Source organism: Trachypithecus francoisi, unplaced genomic scaffold (genome assembly GCF_009764315.1).
Source record: "Trachypithecus francoisi isolate TF-2019V2 unplaced genomic scaffold, Tfra_2.0 Lachesis_group1, whole genome shotgun sequence".
NCBI classification, from domain to species: Eukaryota; Metazoa; Chordata; class Mammalia; order Primates; family Cercopithecidae; genus Trachypithecus; species Trachypithecus francoisi.
Window position 1 is genome coordinate 163,276,913 of NW_022681454.1, and position 24,515 is coordinate 163,301,427.

At 44.2% G+C, this 24,515-nt stretch overlaps 2 pseudogenes; one reads left to right on the forward strand and one right to left on the reverse strand.

The window, feature by feature from the left end:
• Positions 1-13,938: 13,938 nt before the first annotated feature.
• LOC117084847 lies at positions 13,939-14,711 on the reverse strand (annotated as a pseudogene).
• Positions 14,673-24,515, forward strand: part of LOC117084973 — a 36,203-nt pseudogene continuing 26,360 nt past the window's right edge.

Below are 24,515 nucleotides of genomic sequence, written 5' to 3' on the forward strand. Positions count from 1 at the left end.
CAGAGTGAGACTCTGCCTTAAAACAAACAAACAAACAAACCCCCCCCCACACACACACACACAAAAAGGAAACAAAAGCGTATCCCAAAGTGATGTTGGTATTACACAGATCTCAAAACCCAGAGAAGTTTGATAGCTCTTCATTCCCTAGTACGTCATTAGTTTGCAACTGGTCTGAAATGCTCCCCGAGCTCTCTGGGATACTAGAAGTAAATAGTTGGAGGCTTCAGTAGAACTAGAAATAACTTTTCTTCTTCTTCTTCTTGGTTTTTTTTTTTTTTTTTTTTTTTGAGACAGAGTCTCACTCTGTCACCCAGGCTGGAGTACAGTGACGCGATCTTGGCTCACTGCAACCTCCACTTCCTGGGTTCAAGCGATTCTCCTGCATCAGCCTCCCAAGTGGTGGGGATTACAGGCACCTGCCACCACTCCTGGCTAATTTTTGTATTTTTAGTAGAGACAGGGTTTCACTGTGTTGGCCAGGCTGGTCTCGAACTCCTCACTTCAGGTGATCTGCCTGCCTCGGCCTCTCAAAGTGCTGGCATTACAGGCATGAGTCACCATGCCCAGCCATATTTTTTAAATACGTGAAACACACTTTAAAGAATGCGAAATCAAAATAGTCCTTCAGGGCAAACCTTCAAGCAGATATTTAATTGGCCTGATATTTGAGTTTGGGTTCTGAGTCATTTTGGCCTTGAAGGGGGAGAGAAGAGAAATGTAATAGTAGAGGGCGCCTTTATCTTCTGTATTCCCACCTACCTACACACACGTATGTTTGTACATATATAAACGTTATTCTCACAATTCTGCAAAGCAGCTAGCTCCATTTTACAGAGGAATATTTTAAGAAACACCCCAGGCCGGGTGCAGTGGCTCATGCCTGTAATCCCAACACTTTGGGAGGCTGAGGCAGGTAGATTGCTTGAGGCCAGGAGTTTGAGACCAGCCTGGCCAACATAGTGAAACTCTGTCTCTCCTAAAAATACAAAAATTAGCTGGGCATGGTGGTGCGTGCCTTTAATTCCAGCTACCTGGGAGGCTAAGGCACAAGAATTGCTTGAGCCCGGGAGGCAGAGGTTGCAGTGAGGCGAGACTGCACCACTGCACTCCAGCCTGGGTGACAGAGTGAGACTCTGTCTCAAAAACACGCGCACACACACACATACACACACACACACACACACACAAAGAAAACAAAAACAAAAACATACCCCAAAGTGATGTTGGTATTACACAGATCTGAAAACCCAGAGAAGTTTGATAGCTCTTTATTCCCTAGTACATCGGTGATGACTCATTGTCCCTCCCAACAGGTAACTCCCTGCCAGAGTCAGCAAACTAACATCTGTCTTTTTTCTAACATTTGTATCATATGGAATCACAACTTTTTTTTTTTTTTTTGAGACAGAGTCTTGCTCTGTCGCTCAGGGTGGAGTGCAGTGATACGTTCTTGGCTCAGTACAACCTCTGCCTCCCAGGTTCAAGTGATTCTCCTGCCTCAGCCTCCTGAGTAGCTGGGACTACAGGCACCCACTATCACACCCGGCTAATTTTTGTATTTTTTGCAGAGATGGCACTTCACCATGTTGGCTAGGCTGGTCTGGAACTCCTCACTTCAGGTGATCCACCTGCCTTGGCCTCCCAAAGTGCTGGGATCACAGGTGTGAGGTAATCGCATTTTATACTCCCTTCAAAATACAAGTGTGTGAAGGAACTGGTGTTTTAATCCAAGAGTGTAAGAATAATTTCAAACAAATCACGCCCTTTACAAATCAACAAGAAACTACATAAATTTAAAACTTTATTTTGTGGACACTTCCCATTTACTCTCTGTTTTTAGAAAATGGTTAGCCATGGCCAAGCATGATGGCCCACACCTGTAATCCCAGCACTTTTGGAGGCTGAGATGGTGGATCACCTGAGGTCAGGAGTTAAAGATCAGCCTGGCCAAGGTGGTGAAACCCCGTCTCTACTAAAAATAACAAAATTAGCCAGGCATGGTGGTGCAGCCTGTAATCCCAGCTACTCAGAGGCCAAGGCAGGAGAATCGCCTAGAACCCGGGAGGCAGAGCTTGCGGTGAGTCGAGATTGTGCCGCTGCAGTCTAGCCTGCTGGGTGACAAAGACTCTGTCTCAAAAAACAAAAACAAAAACAAAAAAAACCCTCTTTTATGTTTATTTCATTCATGTTTATAAATGTACAGCTTAGGCATAATACAAGCCTTTGTTTTGTCTTTTCCCCACTTGCTCATATTACAAATGACACTGTCTTCCTCCATTGTCCTTTGTGACGGGTGCAGTTAGATGTCCCCGCTCTGGCATGAGCAGGCCAGGGTTCAAATGCTGCCTTTGTTGCATACCCACTGCAGCTCTGGCATGTAAGATGGTAAAAAACAAACAAAACACCACCTGCACAGGACAGTTGTGAGGATTAATGAGATAATGTCAGTTTAAGTGCTCCATAACTTGGGCTGTTTCTGAGTTTATCACGAAACCCCTTATCACAAACAGTTTGTCTCCTTAATCTTTTTTCTTCCTTTCCTGCTTCAATATATCATATGTCTCTGGCAAGCCCATACTCTTGGCGGACTAGGCCGTTGGATCTTGGCCCCTTCTCTAAGGCTTTTCTTGCAGGTTCCCCCTGCCTATTTATGGGTGGTATAAAAGTTATTGCGATTTTTGTCATTAAAAAAAAAAATCGCAAAACCGCAATTCCTTTTGCACCAACCTAATAGATGCCCCAGGGTGAGCTGGGAGGTGTTGGGGTGCACACAGGGAGAGGAGAACAGACTGGCCTGAAGGTCGAGAGCGCAGGCCCGGCAGGGTCAACCCAGACAGTGGTCACGAAGGGAGGTGAAGTGGGGGGAGGCGACACAGGACAGGAAGGGGGAGGACAAACGGGGTGCACATGGGGACCGCGGCGATGACACGGAAGGGACAGCCAGTTAGAATCTAGGCCCACTTAGGCGATGAAGGGCAGATGAAGAAATCCCGTTCCATCTTCCTCTAGTCCTCCCTTGGGGAGCCCCTATCCTATCCTGCTCTGGACCGGGGCGGCTCTTGGAGGGACCGCGATCGAGATGAGGCCTCCCAGCCGCCTAGAAGGGATTCCAAAGTGCGCGCAGCGAGACTCCGCGGTTCCCACGTGCCCCCTAGGGTGGGTGGGCGAGTTGGGCGCCCCGGTGCGGAGAACGGAGGAGGGGTCCGCCATGTAGCTGTTGAAAATGCGGGTGGCGGCGGGGCCCAGCTTGCCAGGCTCCTGGATCCACGTCCAGGTCGCAGGGGAGGGGACGCCGCCCGTTTCTAAGGGCCTGGCTGCGTTCCTGCGGTCACGATCAGGGGTCTTCGCTTTCTCCCATCCTCTCCTGGAGAAAGAAGGCAGCTTTTTTCTCCACGATTGGGCACCTTTCTTGGGAAAGCTCCGCCAGCATTGCCCTTGTACCTGCCCTCTCCTCCCTTCCTTTCCTGAAGTGACTGCCTGTCTCTTGCACCGTGGTGTGAATGCGTCGAGATCTTGTAGCTGCAGCAGCATCGGAGATTGGATCCAGCCCATGGAGAGGTCTCCAGAGTCCATTTGTCCGTCCCCAGGGCAGGGGCCTTGGAAGAGCAAGGGGAGGGGCTGACCTAGCCAGCTGATCTTTGTGGCTTAGACAAAATTTAGAGTTTATTTGTCCTTTGGACCATGCGCTCAGATCAGATGGACAAGATTAGTCTTACACTTAGAAGCATTCTGGTGCAAGACTAGTGACTTTTTTTCCTTCCTTCCTTCCTTCCTTCCCTCCCTCCCTCCCTCCTCCCTCCCTCCCTCCCTCCCTCCCTCCCTCCCTCCTTCCTTCCTTCCTTCCTTCCTTCCTTCTTCCTTCCTTCCTTCCTTCCCTCCCTCCCTCCCTCCCTCCCTCCCTCCTTCCTTCCTTCCCTTTCTTTCCTTCTCTCTCTCTCTCTTTTTTAGACAGGGTCTCATTCTGTTGCTCAGGCTGGAGTGCAATGGCGCCATCATAACTCACTGCAGCCTCGACCTCGTGGGCTCAGTTGATCCTCTCACCTCAGCCTCCCAAGTAGCTGGGACTACAGGTCCACAAAACCACGCTCGGCTAATTAAATTTTTTTTTGTAGAGACAGGGTCTCACTATTTTGCCCAGGCTGGTCTCGAACTCCTGATATCAAGCTATCCTCTCTCCTTGGCCTCCCAAGATGCTAGAATTCCCGACTATGACTTTTTTTTTTTCTTATTTTTTAACCTGAAGCTCTACGCCATTGTCAGTAAAGCGTGCAGCTATTATTTCCTGTTTCACTGTGTGGAGCGAATCTGCAGCCCTGCTGTCATAGCTCTACTGTGAGGATCTCTTACACCAGCACCTGTTAACTCGCTTGGCATTTGGAGAAGCTAAGTAAATGTTGTGTGAATGAGCAAATGAATGAACCCAGCCACGTATGTCCCATGAGCCAAGTACAAGAAGAGTGGACTCTTGTCCTACTCACACTCTCCTTCATCGTTAGGAAGGGCACATTTTTCTAACCAAGGCATAAACTCCAAGAGTGGATACAACGGACAGGTCAGTCACCTGTTAAGAGACATGGAACTTAAACGATTCATAACATGTTGATTTCAATCTGCTGTCCCACCATTATCAGGTGTATGGTCATTTAAGGAAAATGAAGTTGGGGTCAGTCACAGTGGCTCATGCCTGTGATCTCAGCACTTTGGGAGACTGAGGCATGTGGATCACTTGAGATTGGGAGTTCAAGACAAGCCTGGCGATTATGGTGAAACCCTGTCTCTACTAAAAATACAAAAATTAGCTGGGCCAGGTGGTACACACCTGTGATCCCAGCTACTCGGAGAGGCTGAGGTGGGACAATTGCTTGAACCTGAGGTAGAGGTTACAGTGAGCTGAGATTGCACCACAGCATTCTAGGCTGGGGACACAGTGATACTCCATCCCCCAGTTCCCCCTCCCCTACGCCCCCCCCCCCCCCGCCCCCGACACACACACACACACACAAAAAGAAAGAAAAAGAAATGAAGTTGGATTCTTTAATTGGAGGACAAGGGTTTAGATAATCCACAGTACGGACTTTGAGGTGGCTTATGTTTGGGAGATTTTCTTTCATACATTTAGTCTCCTAATTATGTGCTCAGGCTAATTTTTAATGTAAGTATTGAGTAATTTTTAGGAGATGCTGAGACTAAGTTGAAAGAAAACATAGCCCCTATGCACCATAAACATATAGTTTACAGTTGAGTTGAAATAGTCAACTATGAAGGCTGTTGAGACAGTGACAATGTTGAAATTCATAAGAAGAGGTCACTGTGAACTGGATATTGACCCAAGGTGCCTTAGAAGGTCATGGGTTAGGCCTTGAAAGAAAGTACAAGAACAAAGGAATCCGGTGTTATTTTATTTTTAAAATTTTATTTACTTTTGAGTGAGGATCTCACTCTATTGCATAGGCTGCAATACAGTGGCCCGATCACTGCAGCCTCCATCTCCTGGGCTTAAGTGATCCTCCTGTCTCAGCCTCCCATGTAGTTGGGACTACAGGTACGCACATTAGGACCAGCTAACGTTTAATGTTTTAATAATGAATTTTAAAAAATTTGCAAAAAGAGCATTGGCAATGATTTATTTCCAAGATTTGTGATTGCAGACAATGTGTGGTCAGCAAGTGGTGATGAAGGAAATCTGTTTTCTCCATGTGACTGGAAGGAAGAAACACTGACAGGAGAGTATTTTGGCTTCCTCATCCCGGCTGAGCCTGTCAATGCTTCTGTCCCCTCCTTCTTGGCCAGTGGCCGGGTCTCTGGACAGATTCTGTTCTTAGAAGGGTGCTGGTGAGCCAGAGATGGCATATATGCAAAAGTGGCTTTTGAAAAAGTTCAGTGTCAGGCCAGGTGCGGTTTCTCACACCTGTAGTCCCTGCACTTTGGGAGGTCGAGGCAGGTGGATCACTTGAGGTAAGGAGTTCAAGACCAGCCTAGCCATCATAATGAAACCCGATCTCTACCAAAAATCCAAAAAATTAGCCAGGGTGTACAGCCTCAGTGATATTAAGAGCAATATTTTCCTTAAATATTATGAATAATATCAAACTATGTACACCTACTGTGATACTAGGAGTAATGCCTTCCTTAGATATTCTGAATAATATGAAAGGGTGTACACCTAATGAGATATTAGGAATAGTGTCTCCCTTAGATACTACGAATAGTGTCACCCCACTGTGATATTGTCTGTAATATCCAAGGGGAAGAGCATGATATTACTGCCAATATCACAGGAGGTATACACCTTCCTGTGATATTGTTTGTAATATCAAGGAGGGGAGTGGTTGATATTAATTCTAATATAGCTGGGGTTGTACACATCCTTGTGATACTGTTTCTTGTATACAAAAGGGGATAATATGATATTACTCCCAATATTGCAGGGGGTGTACACCTCCCTGTGATATTGTTCATAATATCCAGGGGGTGGAAGATGATATCACTGCCAATATCTCAGGGGGTGTACACCTTCCTGTGATATTGTTCCTAATATCCGGGGGGAAGAGGATGATATTACATGCAACATTGCAGGGGGTGTACACCCCCCTATGATATAGTTTGTAGTATTCAGGGGAAGGAAGATGACATTACTCCCACTATCACAGGGTTTGCACACTTCTATGTGACATTATTCGTAATATCCGGGGAGGGGTACAGAATGATATTACTCCCAATATCGCAGAGGCTGTACACCCCCCTCTGATATTGTTCATAATATTTAGGAAGGACAAAATGGTATTACTCTCTGTATCGCAGGGGGTGTACATCCCCCTGGGATATTGTCCATAATATTAAGGAAGAAAGAGGATGATATTACTTCTGATATCGCAAGAGTTGTACACCCCTCTGTGATGTTGTTCGTAACATCCAGAAGAAGAGACGATGATGTTGCTCCCAATATCGCAGGTGGTGAACACCCCCCTGTGATATTGTCCATAATATTCAGGGAGGAGAGGATGATATTACTTCCCGTATCACATTGTATGTACACACCCCTGTAATAGTGTCCATAATATTCATGGGTAAAGAGGATGATATTATTCTCCATGTCGCAGTGTGCACAGCCCACTGCAATACTGCTCATATCATCCAGGAAGGGAGATGATATTACTCCCCATATCGCAAGTGGTGTACACCCCCCTGTGATATTGTCCGCAACATCCGGTGGGGGGGAGAGGGTGATATTAATCCCCATATTGCAGAATGTGTACACCCCCCTGTAATATTGTCCATAACATCCAGAGGGGGAGGGGATATTACTCCCCATATCACAGAATGTGTACAACCCCCTGTAATATTGTCCATAACATCCAGAAGGGGAGGGGATGATATTATTTCCCATATTGCAGGGGGTGTTCACCCCCCTGTAAAATAGTATATAACATCCAGAGGGGGAGGGGATGATATTACTCCCCATATCGCAGGAAGATATTGTCCCCTGTGATATTGTCCGCAGCATCCGGGGGGGGGAGGATGATATTAATACCCATATCGCAGAATGTGTACACCCCCCTGTAATATCGTCCGTAACATCCAGAGGGGGAGGGAATGATATTACTCCCCATATCACAGGGGGTGTACACCTCCCTGTGATATTGTCCGTAATATCCAGGGGGAAGAGAGGATGAGAGAGGATGATGTTACTCCCCGTTAACAACCTGTGATATTGTCTGTAATATCCAGGGAGGAGAGGATGATGTTATTTTCCATGTTGCAGGGAGTGTACACCCCCCTGTGATATATTGTCTGTAATAACCAGGGGTGGAGAGGATGACGTTATGCTTTATATGGCAAGGAATATACACCCCCCTGTGATATTGTTCGTAATATCCAGGAGGAGAGAGGATGATGTTACTCCCCATATCACAGAGGGGGTACACACCCCTGCGAAATTGTTTGTAATATCCACGGGGGGAGGAGATGATGTTACTCCCCATATTGCCAGTCGTATATATCCCCTTGCATATTGTTCGTAATATTTAGAGGGAGAGAAAATGATATCACTCCACATATCGCAGGGGATGTATACACGCCTGCAATATTGTTCGTAATCTTCAGGGGGTAAGATGATATTACTCCCCATATCGCAGCGGGTGTAGACCCCATTACGATATTATTCGTAATATCCAGGGGGGAGATGATATTACTCCCAATATAGTAAACACACTTCGTGTACATTTTCTGTGATATTGTTTGTAATATCCAGGGTGGCACAGGATGATATTACTCCTAATATCGCAAGATGTGTACACTCTCTTTCGACATTGTTCGTAATATCCAGGGGAGGAGAGGATGATATTACTCCGAATATTGTAGGGGGTGTACAACCCCCTGTGATATTGTTCGCAATATTCAGGGTGGGGGAGAGGATGATATTACTCCCAGTATTGCAGGGAGGGTACACTCCCCTGTGATATTGTTCATAATTTTCAGGAGGAGAGAGAATGATATTACTCCCAATATCGCAGGGGATATACACCCCTCTGTGATGTTCTTCGTAATATCGAGGGGTGGAGAGTATGATATTACCCCCAATATCGCAGGAAGGGTACACCCTCCTTGTGATATTGTTCATAATATCTGGAGGGGGAGACAGTGATATTACTTCCAATATCGCAGGGGCTGTACACCCACTCATGATATTGTTGCTAATATCCAAGGAGGGAGAGGATGATGTTATTCCCTAATCAGGGGGTGTACACCCTTCTGTGATATTATTCATAATACCTAGGTGGGGAGAGGATGATATTACCTCCAATAGCACAAGACCTGTACACCCCCTTGTGGCATTGTTCATTATATCCAAGGGGGTAGAGGATGATATTACTCCCTTTATGGCAGGGGGTGTAGACCCCCCCTGTGATATTGTTCATAATATCCAGGGGGAAAGAGGATGATATTACTCCCAATATCGCAGGTGGTGTACACCCCCCTGTGACATTATTCCTAATATCCAGCGGTGGGGGAAAGGATGGTATTGCTCTCAGTATCGAAAGAGGTGTACGGACCTCTGTGATATTGTTCACAATATCCAGGTAGGGAGAGGATGATGTTACTCCCAATATTGCAGAAGGTGTACACCCCTCGTGATATTGTTCGTAATATCCAGGGGAAGAGAAGATGATATTGTTCCCCATATGACAGAAGGTGTACACCTCTCTGTGATATTGTTCATAATATTCAGGCGGGAAGAGGGTGATATTACACCTAATATCACAGAGGGTGTACACCCTTTTGTGATATTGTTCGTAATGACCAGGAAAGGAGAAAATAATATTACTCCCCATATCGCAGGGGGTGTACACCCCCTTGTGATATTGTTTGTAATATCCAAAGGGGAGAGGATGATATTACTCCCCATATCGCAGGAGGTGTGCATCTCCCTGTGAAATTGTTCATAATATTCAGGGGGTGGAGTATAACATTACTTTTTATATCGCAGGCATTACCCCTGTGATATCACTCCTAATATCCAGAAGGGGAGAGGATGATTTTACTCTCCATATCATAGGAGGTGTACACTCTGCTCGATATTCTATATTGGGAGTAGTATCATTCCCCACCCCCGTGGATATTATAAACAATATCACGGGGGGGTGGACTCCCTGTGATATTGAAAATAATATCATCCTTCCACCCCCTGAAAATTATGAACAATATCACAGGAGAGTGTACACTCCCTGCGATATGGGGAGTAATATCATTTTCTCCTCCCCTGGATATTAGGAATAGTATCACAGGAGGGTTTACACACCCTGTGATATTGGGAGTAATATCATGCTCTGCCACCCTGATATTACAAACAGTATCACAGAAGATGTACACACAGAATGTTTACGACATTGGGAGTAATATCGTCTCGCCTGAATAATACAAACAATATCGCAGCGGGGTGTACACCCCCTCGATATGAAAAGGAACATCAGCTCCTTTCCCTGTGGATATTATGAACAATATTACAGGGGTGTGTATACCCCCTTCGATATGGGGAGTAGAATCATCCTCTCCCCCCTTGGATATTACAAACAATATCGCAGTGGCATGTATATTTCCTGCGATATGAAGAGTAATATCATCCTCTCTCCCCCTGGACATTACGGACGATATCACAGGGGTGTGAACACCCTTTGTCATATGGGAGTTAACATCATCCAATATCCACCTAAATATTATGGACAATATCGCATGGGGGTGTACACCCCCTGTGATACAGGGAGTAACGTCATCCTCTCCCCTCCTGGAAATTACAAACAATATCGTAGGGGTTGTACAACTCCTGGGATACGGGGAGAGAAATCATTTTCTACCCCCTGGATGTGCCAACAATATCACAGGGGGGTGTACACTCCTTGGGATATTGGGGGTAATATCAACCTCTTTTCCCCTGGATATTATGAACAATATCACAGCGTGGTGTATATCTTCTATGATATTGGGAATAATATTATCCTCTCCCCTTATGGAAATTGCGAACAACATCCCGGAAGATGTACATTCCCTGCGATATTCGGAGTAATATCATCCTCTCCCCACTGGATATTTGGAACAATTTAAAAAGGGGTATACACCCTCTGCAATAATTGGAGTAATATCCTCACTCCCCTTGGATATTATGAACAATGTACTGGGAGTAATATCATCTTCTACCATTCTGGATATTATGAAGTACATCACAGAGGGTGTACACCCCCTATGATATTGGGAGTAATATCATCGTCTCCCCCGCGGATATTAGGAACAATATCACAAGAGGGTGTACACCCTTCTGTGATATTGGTAATAATATCATCCTCTCCCCTCTGGATATTATGAACAATATCACAGGGGAGTGTACACCCAGTACTATGTTGGGAGTAATATCAGTAATATCATCCTCTCCTTTCCTGAAAATTACAAAGAATATCACAGGGAGTGCATATAGCTTCTGCGATACTGGGAGTAGTATCTTTCTCTCTCTCCGTGATTATTATGAACACTATCACGGGGATGTACACCCCCTGCAATATTGTGAGTAATATCATCCTCTCTCTTCCTGGATATTACGAAAAACTTCACAGGGGGATGTACACCCCTTGCAATATTAGTAGTAATATCAACCTCCCTCCAGGATAATCCCAACAATATCAGAAGGGTGTGTACACCACCATGATATTGGGTGTAATATCTTCCTCTCCCCCTTTTATTATTATGAACAACACCACAGGGGGGTGTACACCCCCTGCAATATTGGAAGTAGTATCAATTGGAAATGAACAACCCTTGCCATATTGAGAGTAATATCATCCTCACTCCTTCTGGATATTACAAACCATATCACTAGGGGGTGTTAACACAGCATGTTTCTGATATTGGGATTAATATCATCCTTTCCTCCCCCTGGATATTACCAACAATATAACAGGGACCTGTACACCCCTTGGGATATTAGGAGCAATATCATCATCTCTCCCCTGGATATTACGAACAGTATTACAAGGGGATGTACACCCTCTGCGATATTCGGAATAATATTGTCATCTCCCTCTCTGGATATTATGAACAATGTCACAGGCGGCTGTACACCCTGGTGATATTGGGAGTAATATCATTTTTTCCCCTTCTTGATATTATGAACGATATCGCAAGAAGGTGTACACCCCCCGCGATATTGTTGAGTAACATCATCCTCGCCCTTCCCTGGATATTGCGAACAATATGACAAAGTGCTGTACACTCCCTGGGATATTGGGAGTGATATCATCCTCTTCCTCCCTGGATATTACGAACAATGTCACGGGGGTGTACATCCCTAGCAATATTGGGAGTAATATCATCCTCTCTTCCCTTGGATAATGCCAACAATATCACAGGGGCGTGTTCACCATGGGCGATATTGGGAGTAATATTATCCTCTCCCTTCCTGAATAATACGAACAATATCACAGAAGGTGTACACCCCCTGCGATATTGGGAGTAACATCATCCTCTCCCACCCTGAATATTATGAACAATATCATAGGGGGGTGCGCACCCCACTCGATATTGGGAGTAATATCACCCTCTTCCCCCTAGATATTACGAGCAATATTACACGGGGTGTACACCCCCTGTGATATTAAGTGTAATATTATACTCTTCCCCCTTGGATGTTATGAACAATATCACAGGAGGGTGTACACCCCCTGCGATATGGGGTGTAATAGCATCCTCTCCCCTTTTGGATATTATGAACAATATCACAGGGGGGTGTAAAACCCCTGCGATATTGAGAGTAATATAATTATATCCCCCCTTGGATATTTCAAAAATATCACAAGGGGATGTACACCACTTACGATGTTTGTAGTAATATCATCCTCTCTCCCCTGGATATTACAAACAATATCACAGGAGGGTGTACACTCCCTGGGATATTGGGAGTAATATCATCCTCTTTCCCCCTGGATATTGAGAACAATATGACAGGGGGGTGTACACCCCTGCGATACTGAAAGGATTATCATTCACTCACCCCCGGATATTGTGTATCATATCACAGGCGCGTGTACACCCTCTGCCACATTGGGAGTAGTATCATTGTCTCCTCTTGTGGATATTATGAACAATATTACACGGGAATGTACCCCGCCTGTGATATTGGGAGTGATATCCTCTTCCACTCTGAATATTATGAACAATATTATAGGGGAATGTTCACTACCTGCGATATTAAGAATAATATCCTCCTCTCCCCCCATGGATATTTCGAGCAATATCACAGTATTGTGTACACCTCCTGCGATATTGGGAATAATTTTATCCTCTCCCCCCACTCAATATTATGAAAAATATCACAGGAAGGTGTACATTCCCTGCAATATTGGCAGTTATATCATCCTCTGTTCTCGTTAATATTATGAAGAATATCACATGGGTGTGTACACCTCCTGTGACATTGGGAGCAATATCATCCTATATCCCCCTGGAAATTAGGAACCATATCACAGGGGGATGTACATACCCTGCAATATTGGGAGTAGTATCATCTTACCCTCCCCTGCTCTTTACAGATAATGTCACAAGGGGCTGTACACCCTCTGCAATACTGAGAGTAATATCATCCTCTCTTCCCCTGGGTATTACGAACAATACAGCAGGGGGTTGCACACACAGGGTTTTTATGATATTGGGAGTAACATCATTCTCTCCCTGCCCTGGATATTTCGAACAGTATCACAGGGAGTATACACTCCTTGCAACATTGAGAGTAACATCATCCTCTCCTTTTTTTGATATTGGCACCCCCTGCGAAATATCATCCTCTCCTTCTCTGGATATTATGAACAATATCACAGGGGGGTGTACACCCCCTTCGATATTGGGAGTTATATCATCCTCTCCTCCCACTGGATATTACGAAAAATGTTACAGAAGGCGTACACACAGGGTGTTTACGATATTGGGAGTAATATCGTCTTCCCCCTCCCTGGATATTATGAACAATATCACGGGGGGAGGGGTACATCCCCTGAGATATTGAGAGTAATGCCATCCTCTCCCTTCCTGAATATTATGAACAACAATATCACAGTGGGGTGTACACCCCTCCTATATGGGGAGTAATATTATCTTCTCCCCCCCGGATGTTTCGAACAATATCACAGAGGAACGTACGTGCCCTGCGATATGGAGACTAATGTCATCCTCTCCCTCCCTGAATATTACGAGTAATATCACAGGGGGGTGTGCACTCCCTATGATATGGGGAGTAATGTCATTCTCTCTCCTATAAACTAAAATTTTGTTCTCTTTACCTAAGTTGAGAGCTTCCTATCATGTCAGTATCTATGTTATGAAGAAAAGGAGACTTAGGTGAAATGTTTTTATTTATCACAACTGCTGCATCAGTTGCCTAGGACCTCAACAGCTTCACTGAAGTCTGAGAAATGTTCACGCATAAGGTCATTGCCTTAGCTAACTTAAAATTGCCCCATACAATGGTACATATAAACCCTTAGTGAAGCCTTTTAAAAAACAAACAGGTTGAAAAACGGGTTAAAGTAGGCAAATACAGCATCTGCCTTTAGGGCTATCAACTCAGGAATTCTCTCAATTATGAAATCTTGGAGAGAAGTTATTTTCTTTCTCAAAATCCAGGTGATGACAATATTTCTTACTCCAGATCTGGCATTTTTTCATCATCACTGTCTTGTGAATCATCATTTGCTTCATCTACTTCTGGTAAATCTACATCCTCATCACCACCCATGTTGTTCATCATCTCGGAGAAACTATCAAAATTAGACCTGTCTTCCCAGTCTTTCCAATTATTCAAGTCCACACTAAGACAATTCAGCTTTGCCCTTTCTTTTGTTAACTTTGGCCATGACTGGCCAGATTCTCCCTTTCATAAACAACACGAAATTGATCTGTCCGTTCTTCTATGCTTGGAATCATTTGGATCAATATAGTAAAAAAGATCAATTTCATTTAAGTGCTTAAAATTATCACTTTCTCCAAGACAACTGAATGTAAGTTTGGATTTTTCAAAATTTACATTAACATCCTTATGTCTTCAACACAAAATTCAACGAAGACATAGTGCCTTTGATCGTACCACTTTGCAGAAGCAGGCTGCATTGTGAACGGGGCAGGGGGACGCGCGAATGGGTGGGCGGGCCTCTCCGGCGGTGGCTGCTGGGGAGTTGACTTCTCTCCAGTGGCGACTCCGCGTTTTCTCCCTGGTCGCCGCGGCCTTTTCTCGCTCCCCTCAGGCGATCGCAGCAGCTACAGCTGCTTCTTTATATGATTTTCTGCTTAGATCAAGGAAAATTGGCTGGATTACATTAGCCACAGGAGGGCTCCATTGCAGTTTCTGGAAGAGTAAATTCTGCAGTCACACTTTCTGGTACAGAGTTGTATCCGTGCAGTCTTCAATAGGCCACGCCTATTTATAAAGGTGAAATAAGAAGCCAGGGAGGCCGGCCACGATGGCTCACGCCTATAATCCCAGCACTTTGGAATGTCGAAACGGGAGGATCACTTCAGGAGTTCGAGAACAGCCTGGCCAACATGGTGAAACCCCCGTCTCTACCAAAAAAATACAAAAATTAGCCGGGTGTGGTGGTGCGCGCCTGTGATGCCAGCAACTGGGGAGTCTGAGGCAGGAGGATACCTTGAACCCAGGAGACGGAGATTGCAGTGAGCCGAGATAGCGCCACTGCATTCCAACCTGGGCAACAAGAATGAAACTCTGTCACCAAAAAAAAAAAAAAAAAAAAAGCCAGGGCATGTAACTCAGGTACCTTTTGGACGTCCATTAACAAAAATTCTAGAGAACCTTCTGGAAACCTAGAGTATATTTTTGTGGGAAAAGCACAAAATTGAGACTTGAAATGATAAGCTCTGATTGTTCACTTTTTAAATCTTAAACATTTAAAGTTTCACAGCAACAGCTTATATTCAAGATATGCCATTATAGATATCTAATGCATGAAAAATAGGATTATAGTTTTGTATTACCCGTTATTTTTCTCTTGCCAAGCACAAAGGCTTTTATTATAATCTAATCTGTGGCCCAGATGCTGCTTGTGTTTGTTGTCATCTATAACAGCATTTCCTATCATGTGGCTACAGGATAATAATTGTGATTACGAAAAGAAAACAGTACAGGAACTCACAGGTGAAACAGAATTGAACACAACTTTTACAGAACTCGCCAGCACCTCACTGTGAATCTCTTAGATTGGCATCTCATGTCCTTTTTTTTTTTTTTTTTTCCTTCCTTTTTTACTTGAAACATTTGCTGCTCTTTTCAGAAATCACAAACAGGGTTTCAAAAGTTATTAAAAAAAAAAAAAGCCTGAAGAAATAATCCAAATTTGAGACCGTACCTACTCTGAGAAGTGGTGAAAACCACATGGAAAAATATCAGGTATTTTATGTCTAATGCTTTCAGAATTCCCTGTTGTACTTCACTCACAGGAGAAGTTACAGGAACCCCTGCAGGAATCACAGTGACAGGGACAGACCCAGGAACAGCCTGCACACTCAAGTTTTGAAGTTTTAACCCATTCTCTCTCCAGCTATCTCATTGCCCTTGTTGTTTGTTGTTTTATTTGTTTCTTTCTAATTAAAAAAAAAAAAAGTAGTAGTAAGGGATTCTATTCAAATACATCGGAGTTGGGGGGAATTATTAGACACTCAAATCTTAGTGATGCATTTGACTATTTTTCAGGATTAAAAGCATATATGGGTAGACATTGGCTTAGAGGAGGAATGCTCACGCAGGAAAGATGAAGGAGCAACACTTTGAAGTTGATTTTTGAAGAAAAACCCTTAGTTTTCATCATTGTATAAGGACATCACTCTATAAATCAACAAACATAGCAATAGGCAATATACAATTTAAAAAATACATAAAAAAGGCATCCTTGTGGCAAAATGGCGGTTTAGATCACACTTCCTAAGGCCCACTGAAAATCATAAGCAATTGTCTTTCCTGAGCACATAAATGAATTTTTCTTCCATTTTGACAGCTCTATCCTCCAGGTCATCCAGCTCCTTTGTCCGTTAGTACTGACTACTCTTCCTCCTCTCTTAGGCGTCTTCCTTTTTGCACCCAGCCCCCAAACACACTAAAAGATGAAACTCAAGCAGGCTTCCCTACTGGGAAGCCTTTTTTTTTGAGACAGAGTCTTCGCTCTGTCGCTCAGGCTGTCGTGTGATGGTGCTATCAACCTCGGCTCACTGCAACCTCTGCCTCCCGGCTTCAGACAATTCTCCTGCCTCAGCCTTCTGAGTAGCTGGGATTACAGGGACACACCACCATGCCTGGCTAATTTTTGTATTTTTAGTAGAGACTGGGTTTCACCATGTTGGCCAGGCTAGTCTCGAACTCCTGGGCTCAAGTGATTCACCTGCCTCAGCCTTCCAAAGTGCTGAGATTACAGGTGTGAGCCGCTGTGCCCAGCCCCCTACTGGAGACTTTTGATGGGCTTTTTTATTTATCTGAGTTACAGAAAAGGAAAGTAACAAAGATGAACTGTGCAGATAGAGACTCTCCTCAGATAGGAGTGGTCAGATCAAATCCTGCTGCCAAAATAAAGAAATAAAGAGGTGAAATGAAGACAGGGCTGAGTTTAAGAAAATCTCCTGCAGTTAGCACTAGGGGAGGTGGGAGAACACAGATGGAAGCAGAACCTACTGTGCTCTTCTGTGAAAGGTGCTTAATGGCTACTCACTTTGGAGATGACTGAGTCCAAACTGCCTCATCTAATTCGTCAAGTCATCTTCCATTGACCTGTTAAGCAGTAGCAGGCCTCCTGAGATTATTCCCTTATGTCAGAATGGGATGTTTTGTTAATCCACACCATGACCATTCTGTATCTTTCTTCCCTTTGTTTCCTGGTTTATAACACTTTCCGCCTCTACCTCTCATTCTGGAAAATTCTCCCGTGCTCTAGACTTGAATCTCTGATACTTCACTTCCCACTTACGTGAACTTGGACGTGTTACTTGATATTGCTATGCTTTAATTTTCTTATCTGTAACTGCAGATAATAATAGTACCTACCTCATAAGGTTGTTACGGAGATTAAGTAATAATATGCATGTAAAACATCGATTGAGCTATTGTTGAACAGCCTTTAAGATTCAAGTGCAAATCCCACTTCCACGCCAGGTGCAGTTGCTCACCTCTGTAACCTACTTTGGGAGGCCAAGGTGGGCGGATCACCTGAAGTCAGGAGTTCGAGACCAGTCCAGCCAACAGGGCAAAACCCCATCTCAACTATAAATACAAAAATTAGCCAGGTGGGTGCCTGTAATCTCAGCTACTCAGGAGGCTGAGTCAGGAGAATCGCTTGAATCCTGGAGGTGGAGGTTGCAGTGAGCCGAGATCGAGCCACTGCACTCCAGCCTGGGTGACAGAGCAAGACACCGTCTCAACAAAACAAAACAAAACCCAAATCCTACTTCTTCGTAAAGTCATCTCTAATACTCGCCAGTGGAAAGGACAATTTCCTTTGCGGATTTATTGTTAACACTTACTGTCCTCACTAACAACAGGGCCCTCAGTATACATGGTATTGGGGTCTAATTGTGTACATCTTTTCTCATCTGAACCACAGGGAAATTTTTTGGATGGTAGAGAGTGTGTCTTCTTGCAGTATCTAGCATAGTGTTCAGCATACAGCAGATATTTAATAAATAATTATTAAACCAAAAAGTGAAATGGATATTTTAATGAATTGGTTGAGTGAGTCAATGATTTAGGGGGTCAAAGCCAGTTTTTCAACTCTTACTTCATTGCCTACATGAAAGGCATCAAAGTGTCTGGTATCAATTAGAACGGCTGAAGAGGATTTTTGGAGAATTCAGTCCCTGGGAACCAGAAGCACCTAAGTGAGGGGGTGTCCAGTTGTGGGAGTGGAAAGCCAGAAATGAGAGAGAAGCCACAGGCTTCCTGTTCCTATGCAGGCCTTAGCTGAGAGGGAAGACTTTAACTTTTAATGAAGATTGCAGTTTTACTTATTGCATTGGACTGGACATATTCATCACTGAACCGAGACTAATTTTTAATGATGACATCATCGGAACACTTTTTGTTATTTGAGAGTGACTAAGAGCTAAGTGATTCATCTTAGTTTTTATCTGAACAGTAGAGGAAGAACCAGCCCAAAAGAAGGATTCAAATGGCCAAGTGAGAAAACAAAGTTGTCTCCCGATTTCATCTCAGGAGCCCCACGGTTAATGTCATGGTGTCATGAGGTTGATTTAGTGTCTGTCAATCCTGGCCTGGTGGACAGCAGGCGGGAATGCCTGCAATGCCAGGCAGAGGTAGAAATGTTTGTAGGGAGAGGAATACAAGCCAGTAAAGGGAAGCAGAGGTCATGAAATGATGACCTGCTCCTGGCAGAAAGGGGATCCTGCCACATAGCCATCAGCTCGCTCCCATCCAACTTCTTTTTTGTTTTGGTTTTTGAGACAGAGTCTTTCTCTGCTGCCCAGGCTGGAGTACAGTGGTGTGATCTTGCCTCACTGCAACCTCCATCTCCTGGGTTCAAACAATTCTCATGCCTCAGCCTTGGTTAGCTCAAGTAGCTGTGATTACAGGCACATGCCACCACATCCAGCTACTTTTTATATTTTTAGTAGAGACAAGGTTTTGCCATGTTGGCCAGGCTGGTCTCGAACTCTTGGCCTCATGTGATCCTCCTGCCTTGGCTTCTCAAAGTGTTGGGATGACAGGTGTGAGCCACTGCAGCCAACCCCATCCAACTGTTTTGATTGTTGCACAGATGTGGATGCTTCTGTGGGTCATCGTCTCTGCTTCTCTCCCTCTAGGGGCCTCTCACCTCCCCCTGCAAAACTGCCAACCTGAATTACTGCCCAGGTTTTCTTCTTGGGCCCCACAGCACAAGCTGAGAGCATGCACCTGGATTCACCAGGCTCTCAGGAGAGTTCTGATTCTTTCGAATCTCTATTAGATTGTTTTTAATGTTTCTATTGGGATGCAATTGTCAGTTGCGCTTCTGCACAAACAGGAGCCCTTTTATACTGTCGGATATTTTCAGAGAAGTCATTGCACAGTATCTTTCACAGAATGAATTGCTCTTATAACCAGTTTGCTTACAGGTCACACCTCCAGCTGGCAAGCCTTGAGAGTTTACCATTTATAGAAGCTGCACCTGAGATCCTTTTGGACTGGTGCTTGCAAAATATTACATGTGAAATTATGAACTCTCACTTAAGCATTCCTTGGAATTGTCTTAGGAAGAGAGAGATGCATTTTGATGGCTGGGGAAGATAGGAATCAAGTAGACTTGTTTTCTTTATTTTTTTTTCTGGTTTTTTTTTTTTTTTTGAGACGGAGTCTTGCTCTGTTGCCCAGGCTGGAGTGCAGTGGTGCGATCTCAGCTCGCTTCTACCTCTACCTCCTGAGTTCAAGTGATTCTCCTGCCTCCTGAGTAGCTGGGATTACAGGTGTGTGCCACTGCACCTGATTAATTTTTGTATTTTTAGTAGAGATGGGGTTTCACCATCTTGGCCAGGCTGGTCTTGAACTCCTGATCTCATGATCCACCCCTGTCAGCCTCCCAAAGTGCTGGGATTACAGGCGTGAGCCACCGTGCCCAGCCAGACTTGTTTATTTTTAACCCCCAGGGACTTGGGGTAATAAAAAATCAGGTTTGGCTATAGCATCATAACAGCAACTGCTCCCTTGGCCACATGTAGAAAACAAACTGGGATGTTTGTTTTGTCACCTGTCTGCCTTTCCCCTCCTCTGTGCCTTGTTGCTGCTTCCCACTGCCTCCCATCAGTCCCCACTGTAGAGTCCTGCCATAGTTTGTACATTCTGCATAGTGGCCCCTATTTTGGACTTTTCTGTTCTTTTATGATAACTAGCGCTGAGAACAGCTAGGAAATCTGACATATAAATCAAGTTATAAGCGAGTGTTAATGGCTGAATGCATGATGTTTGGGGGTTGACGGAATTGTTTTTAAATTGCATTGAGGTTGGCACAGTGGCTCACACCTGTAATCCCAGCACTTTGGAAGGCTGAAATGGGAGAATAGTCCAGAAGTTTGAGATCAGCCTGGAGAGCAAAGTGAGACTCCCATCGCTACAAAAATTTTAAAAATTAGCCTGGCATAATGGTGTGTCTCTGTAGTCCCAGCTACTCAGGAGACTGAGGCGAGAGGATCACTTGAGCCCGGGAGTTTGAGGCTGCAGTGAGCTATGACTGCACCACTACACTCCAGCCTGAATGACAGAGTGATGCTCTGTCTCTGAAAAACAAAAAACAAAAAACAAAAACATTGCTAGGAAAAATAAACTTTGGAAGATGCCTGTGTAGTAAAGGTCTAAGCTAGAAACAGTACACCAAGAAATTTATTCTTATTGGGTATTTGACTGGAGGAGAGTGGTTTCTGTGTATATGTTGTTGGTGGAGGGAGGAGAGTCTGAGGGAAAAATAGGAATGGCAAGGAATGAATTGATATTTGTTAAGCAGTAGCGTTTCAGTGCACAGATTCTACAGCCAGAGGGCATGGGGTCAGGTCCCAGTTCTACCACATCGTAGCTGGTGGCAACTTCAGACAAGTTACTTAATCTCCTGTACCCAAATTTCATTTGTAAAATGGGGATGTTAGTAGTTCAATGCTTCTCAGGGGTGTTTTGAGTTAATTTGTGTAATCTACTTAGCATACACATGGCGCATATGTGCTATGTAAGCACCAGCTACTAAGACTCCTAAGTGTTTCTCCAGGAGAGCCCTCTTGAAAGAACTCCTTTCTGAGTCAGGTAAGCAGAAGGGCTGCAGAAAGGACTCTGTGAGACCCAGGGACATGGGAGCACTGTGTTTATTCCTAATAGAAAAGGTATGACCCAGAGAAAGGAAAAGAACGTTGATACGGTTTGGTTGTGTCCCCACTCAAATCTTAACTTGAATTGTATCTCCCAGAATTGCCGCATGTTGTTTGAGGCATCTAGCGGGAGGTAATTGAATCATGGGGGCTGTTCTTTCCCATGCTATTCTGGTGATACTGAATAAGTCTCACAAGATCTGATGGATTTATCAGGGATTTCCACTTTTGCTTCTTCCTCATTTTCTCTTGCTGCCACCGTGTAAGAAGTGCCTTTCTCCTCCTGCCATGATTCTGAGGCCTGCCCCGCCATGTGGAACTGTAAGTCCAATTAAACCTCTTTTTCTTCCCAGTCTTGGGTACTTCTTTATGAGCAGCATGAAAACGTTCTGCCTGTTACCTTGAGGAATATGACATGACTTTGGTGCAGTGGGGACCCCAGGTTTTAGAACCTCCAGGGTTTCTCTTTTTGGGAACGTCAGGAAACTGCAGATTTCATGGAGAGACAGAGACCAGCACCAACACTGTTGGTAAGGCAACTAGTGCCCATGAGTAAGTGAAATGGAAGAACGTGAGAGGCCTGTTTTGTGCACATAGGAGCCATCCCCTAGGACTCTCAAAAATACTTAAGGGGGACTCTTCATGGGACCAAAGCACTGTATTGTAAGAGGAATAATAGAAATATGTTTAACCTGAGTTATAATCTGACAGGGCCTATCGGTATGCAAAAGCTAGCAAGTCTAGTCATACACATACAAGAGATCTCATTAACTCTATTGACTCTCAGGAAGTCTCCTTGGGCCTCTTGCTTGCATCTCTTTTCTTGCTAGCTGTTTTTTTCCCCTCCTTCCTTGTCTGCAAAATTGTTTCCTGAATGTCTGGGTTTTAAACATATTTTGGTCTCATCCATGGAAACCAGAAACCAGGCTGGGGAGTTATTTACTTCTTGCCACTCTAATTGGGGTTTGGAATTCTTTCTTGTGGATACTGTCTCAAAGCTACCTCTCTTGCTCTCCATGTGCGACATTACTCATTAATAAAATCGTGGAAAATGCTAACACGGATATCCTCAGGAAAGCCAAGATAGCCCTGGAGCAAGGATTGAAGCCCCTCTGCTTGCTGATGATGTAACATACTTGAGCAGGTGCCATCTCAATGTTAGATAAGCGTGAAGAGACCTGGCCATGCTTCTCTCATAGGCTCCTTGGTGAATGGATGGGCTGACTCTTAGTGCTGAAGGATGGATTGCCACAGTCATGGCAGACCTATGGTCAGCATCTTTAAGTTTAGCACTCAATTGCTCTAAACAATTACTTCATATGTACTAGTCTCATCTTTGCAAATAGGTGATCATTTCTTTGGTATTTCTGCAGTGTTTGGGAGAAACCAGAACATAATAAAAGCTTAATAAATATTTACTTGCTACTGTACGAAATTAGAACAATGGAGCAAATATTTTCTTCTTTCAGCTCATGTAGTACTCACATCCTGCTTGCTCATATACAATTTCAACAGCGAGAAGGGATACTCCACTCACTTCTTAATTCCTCCGTTTGGCATGTGGCTGGCATGGATTTTTTACATACCAGGGTAAACATGGCTATCATGTCAATAGTACTGTCACAAGGAATGAGGAATTGCACCAAAGCTGATTGCAAGAAAGAAAGCTTTTAATTGTTAAACTCAGATATATTGTGAACCAGCAGTGATGGTGAAAATATGCAGAATGCAGTGACAGTCTAATGGGCTGGAGTAACATCAGACTAATGCATCAAAATGAACATGTGGTAGAACAGAAGACAGAAATTAAAAATGTCTTTACACACGCCTATAAGCCCAGCACTTTGGGAGGCCGAGGCAGGTGGATTATCTAAGGTCAGAAGTTCAAAACCAGCCTGGCCAACCTGGTGAAACCCCATCTCGACTTAAAATACAAAAAAATTAGCCAGGTATGGTGGCAGATGCCTATAATCCCAGCTACTCTGGAGACTGAGGCAGGAGAATCACCTGGACCCAGGAAGTGGAGGTTGCAGTGACCTGAGATTGCGCCACTGCACTCCAGCCTGGGCGACAGAGCAACACTCTGTCTCAAAAAAAAAAAAAAAAAAAGTCCTAACAGATGGATTCTTATTAATTTATACAATAAGTGTACCTCATTCCCCACCGCTACTCTCATTTTGTTGGAAGCAATCTTTTGCTAACCATGCAAATATTAGACATTTACTTGCATAATTTCTTTTGTATATTTTTATACACTACATTTTGAGAATGCAATTAGGAATTGGGTTTTTGCTCACAATTGCTCTCTTTTACTGCCTCAACACAGACATTATTGTTAACAGTGACTACTCTATAGGGATTGTGCTTTGCTTTTTCAAATGTTGAACACAACGCTAAATTAAATGAGCAGGCCATGCAATTCCTTAACCACAAAGGCTATTCACCCTCCTACTCCTCTCCTTCCCCTCAAGTGCTCCTTCTCAGTCCTTTTCTTTTCAGATTTAACAGTCCTGATCAGTAGATCCAGAGCTGCTGGGACCTCCCAACACTCATCTCAGAGTGTATGTTATTTGGCTAGGGTTGCCATAACAAAGTACTACAGACTGAGTGGCTTAAGCAGCAGAAATTTATTCTCTCACAATTTTAGAGGCTAGAAGTCCAAGAACTAGTCATTAGCAGGTTTGGTTTCTTTTGAGGCCTTTCTCTTTGGCTTGCAGATGTTACATTCTCATCATGTCCTCACATAGTCATCGTTCTGTCTGTGTTTTCTGTGTCTTAATCTCTCCTTCTCCTTCTCCTTCTCCTTCTCCTTCTCCTTCTCCTTCTTCTTCTTCTTCTCTTCTTTTCTTCTTCTTCTTCTTCTTCATTGGGACAGAGTCTCACTCTGTCACTGAGGCTGGAGTGCAGTGGCACAACCTTGGCTCACTGCAGCCTCCACCTCCTGGGTTTGAGCAATTCTCCTGCCTCAGCCTCCCAAGTGGCTGGGATTACAGGAGTACGCCACCTTGCCTGGCTAATTTTTATATATTTAGTAGAAATGGGGTTTCACCATACTGGCCAGGCTGGTCTTGAACTCCTGACTTCAAGTGATCCAGCCACTCAACCTCCCAAAGTGCTGAGATTACAGGCATGAGCCACTA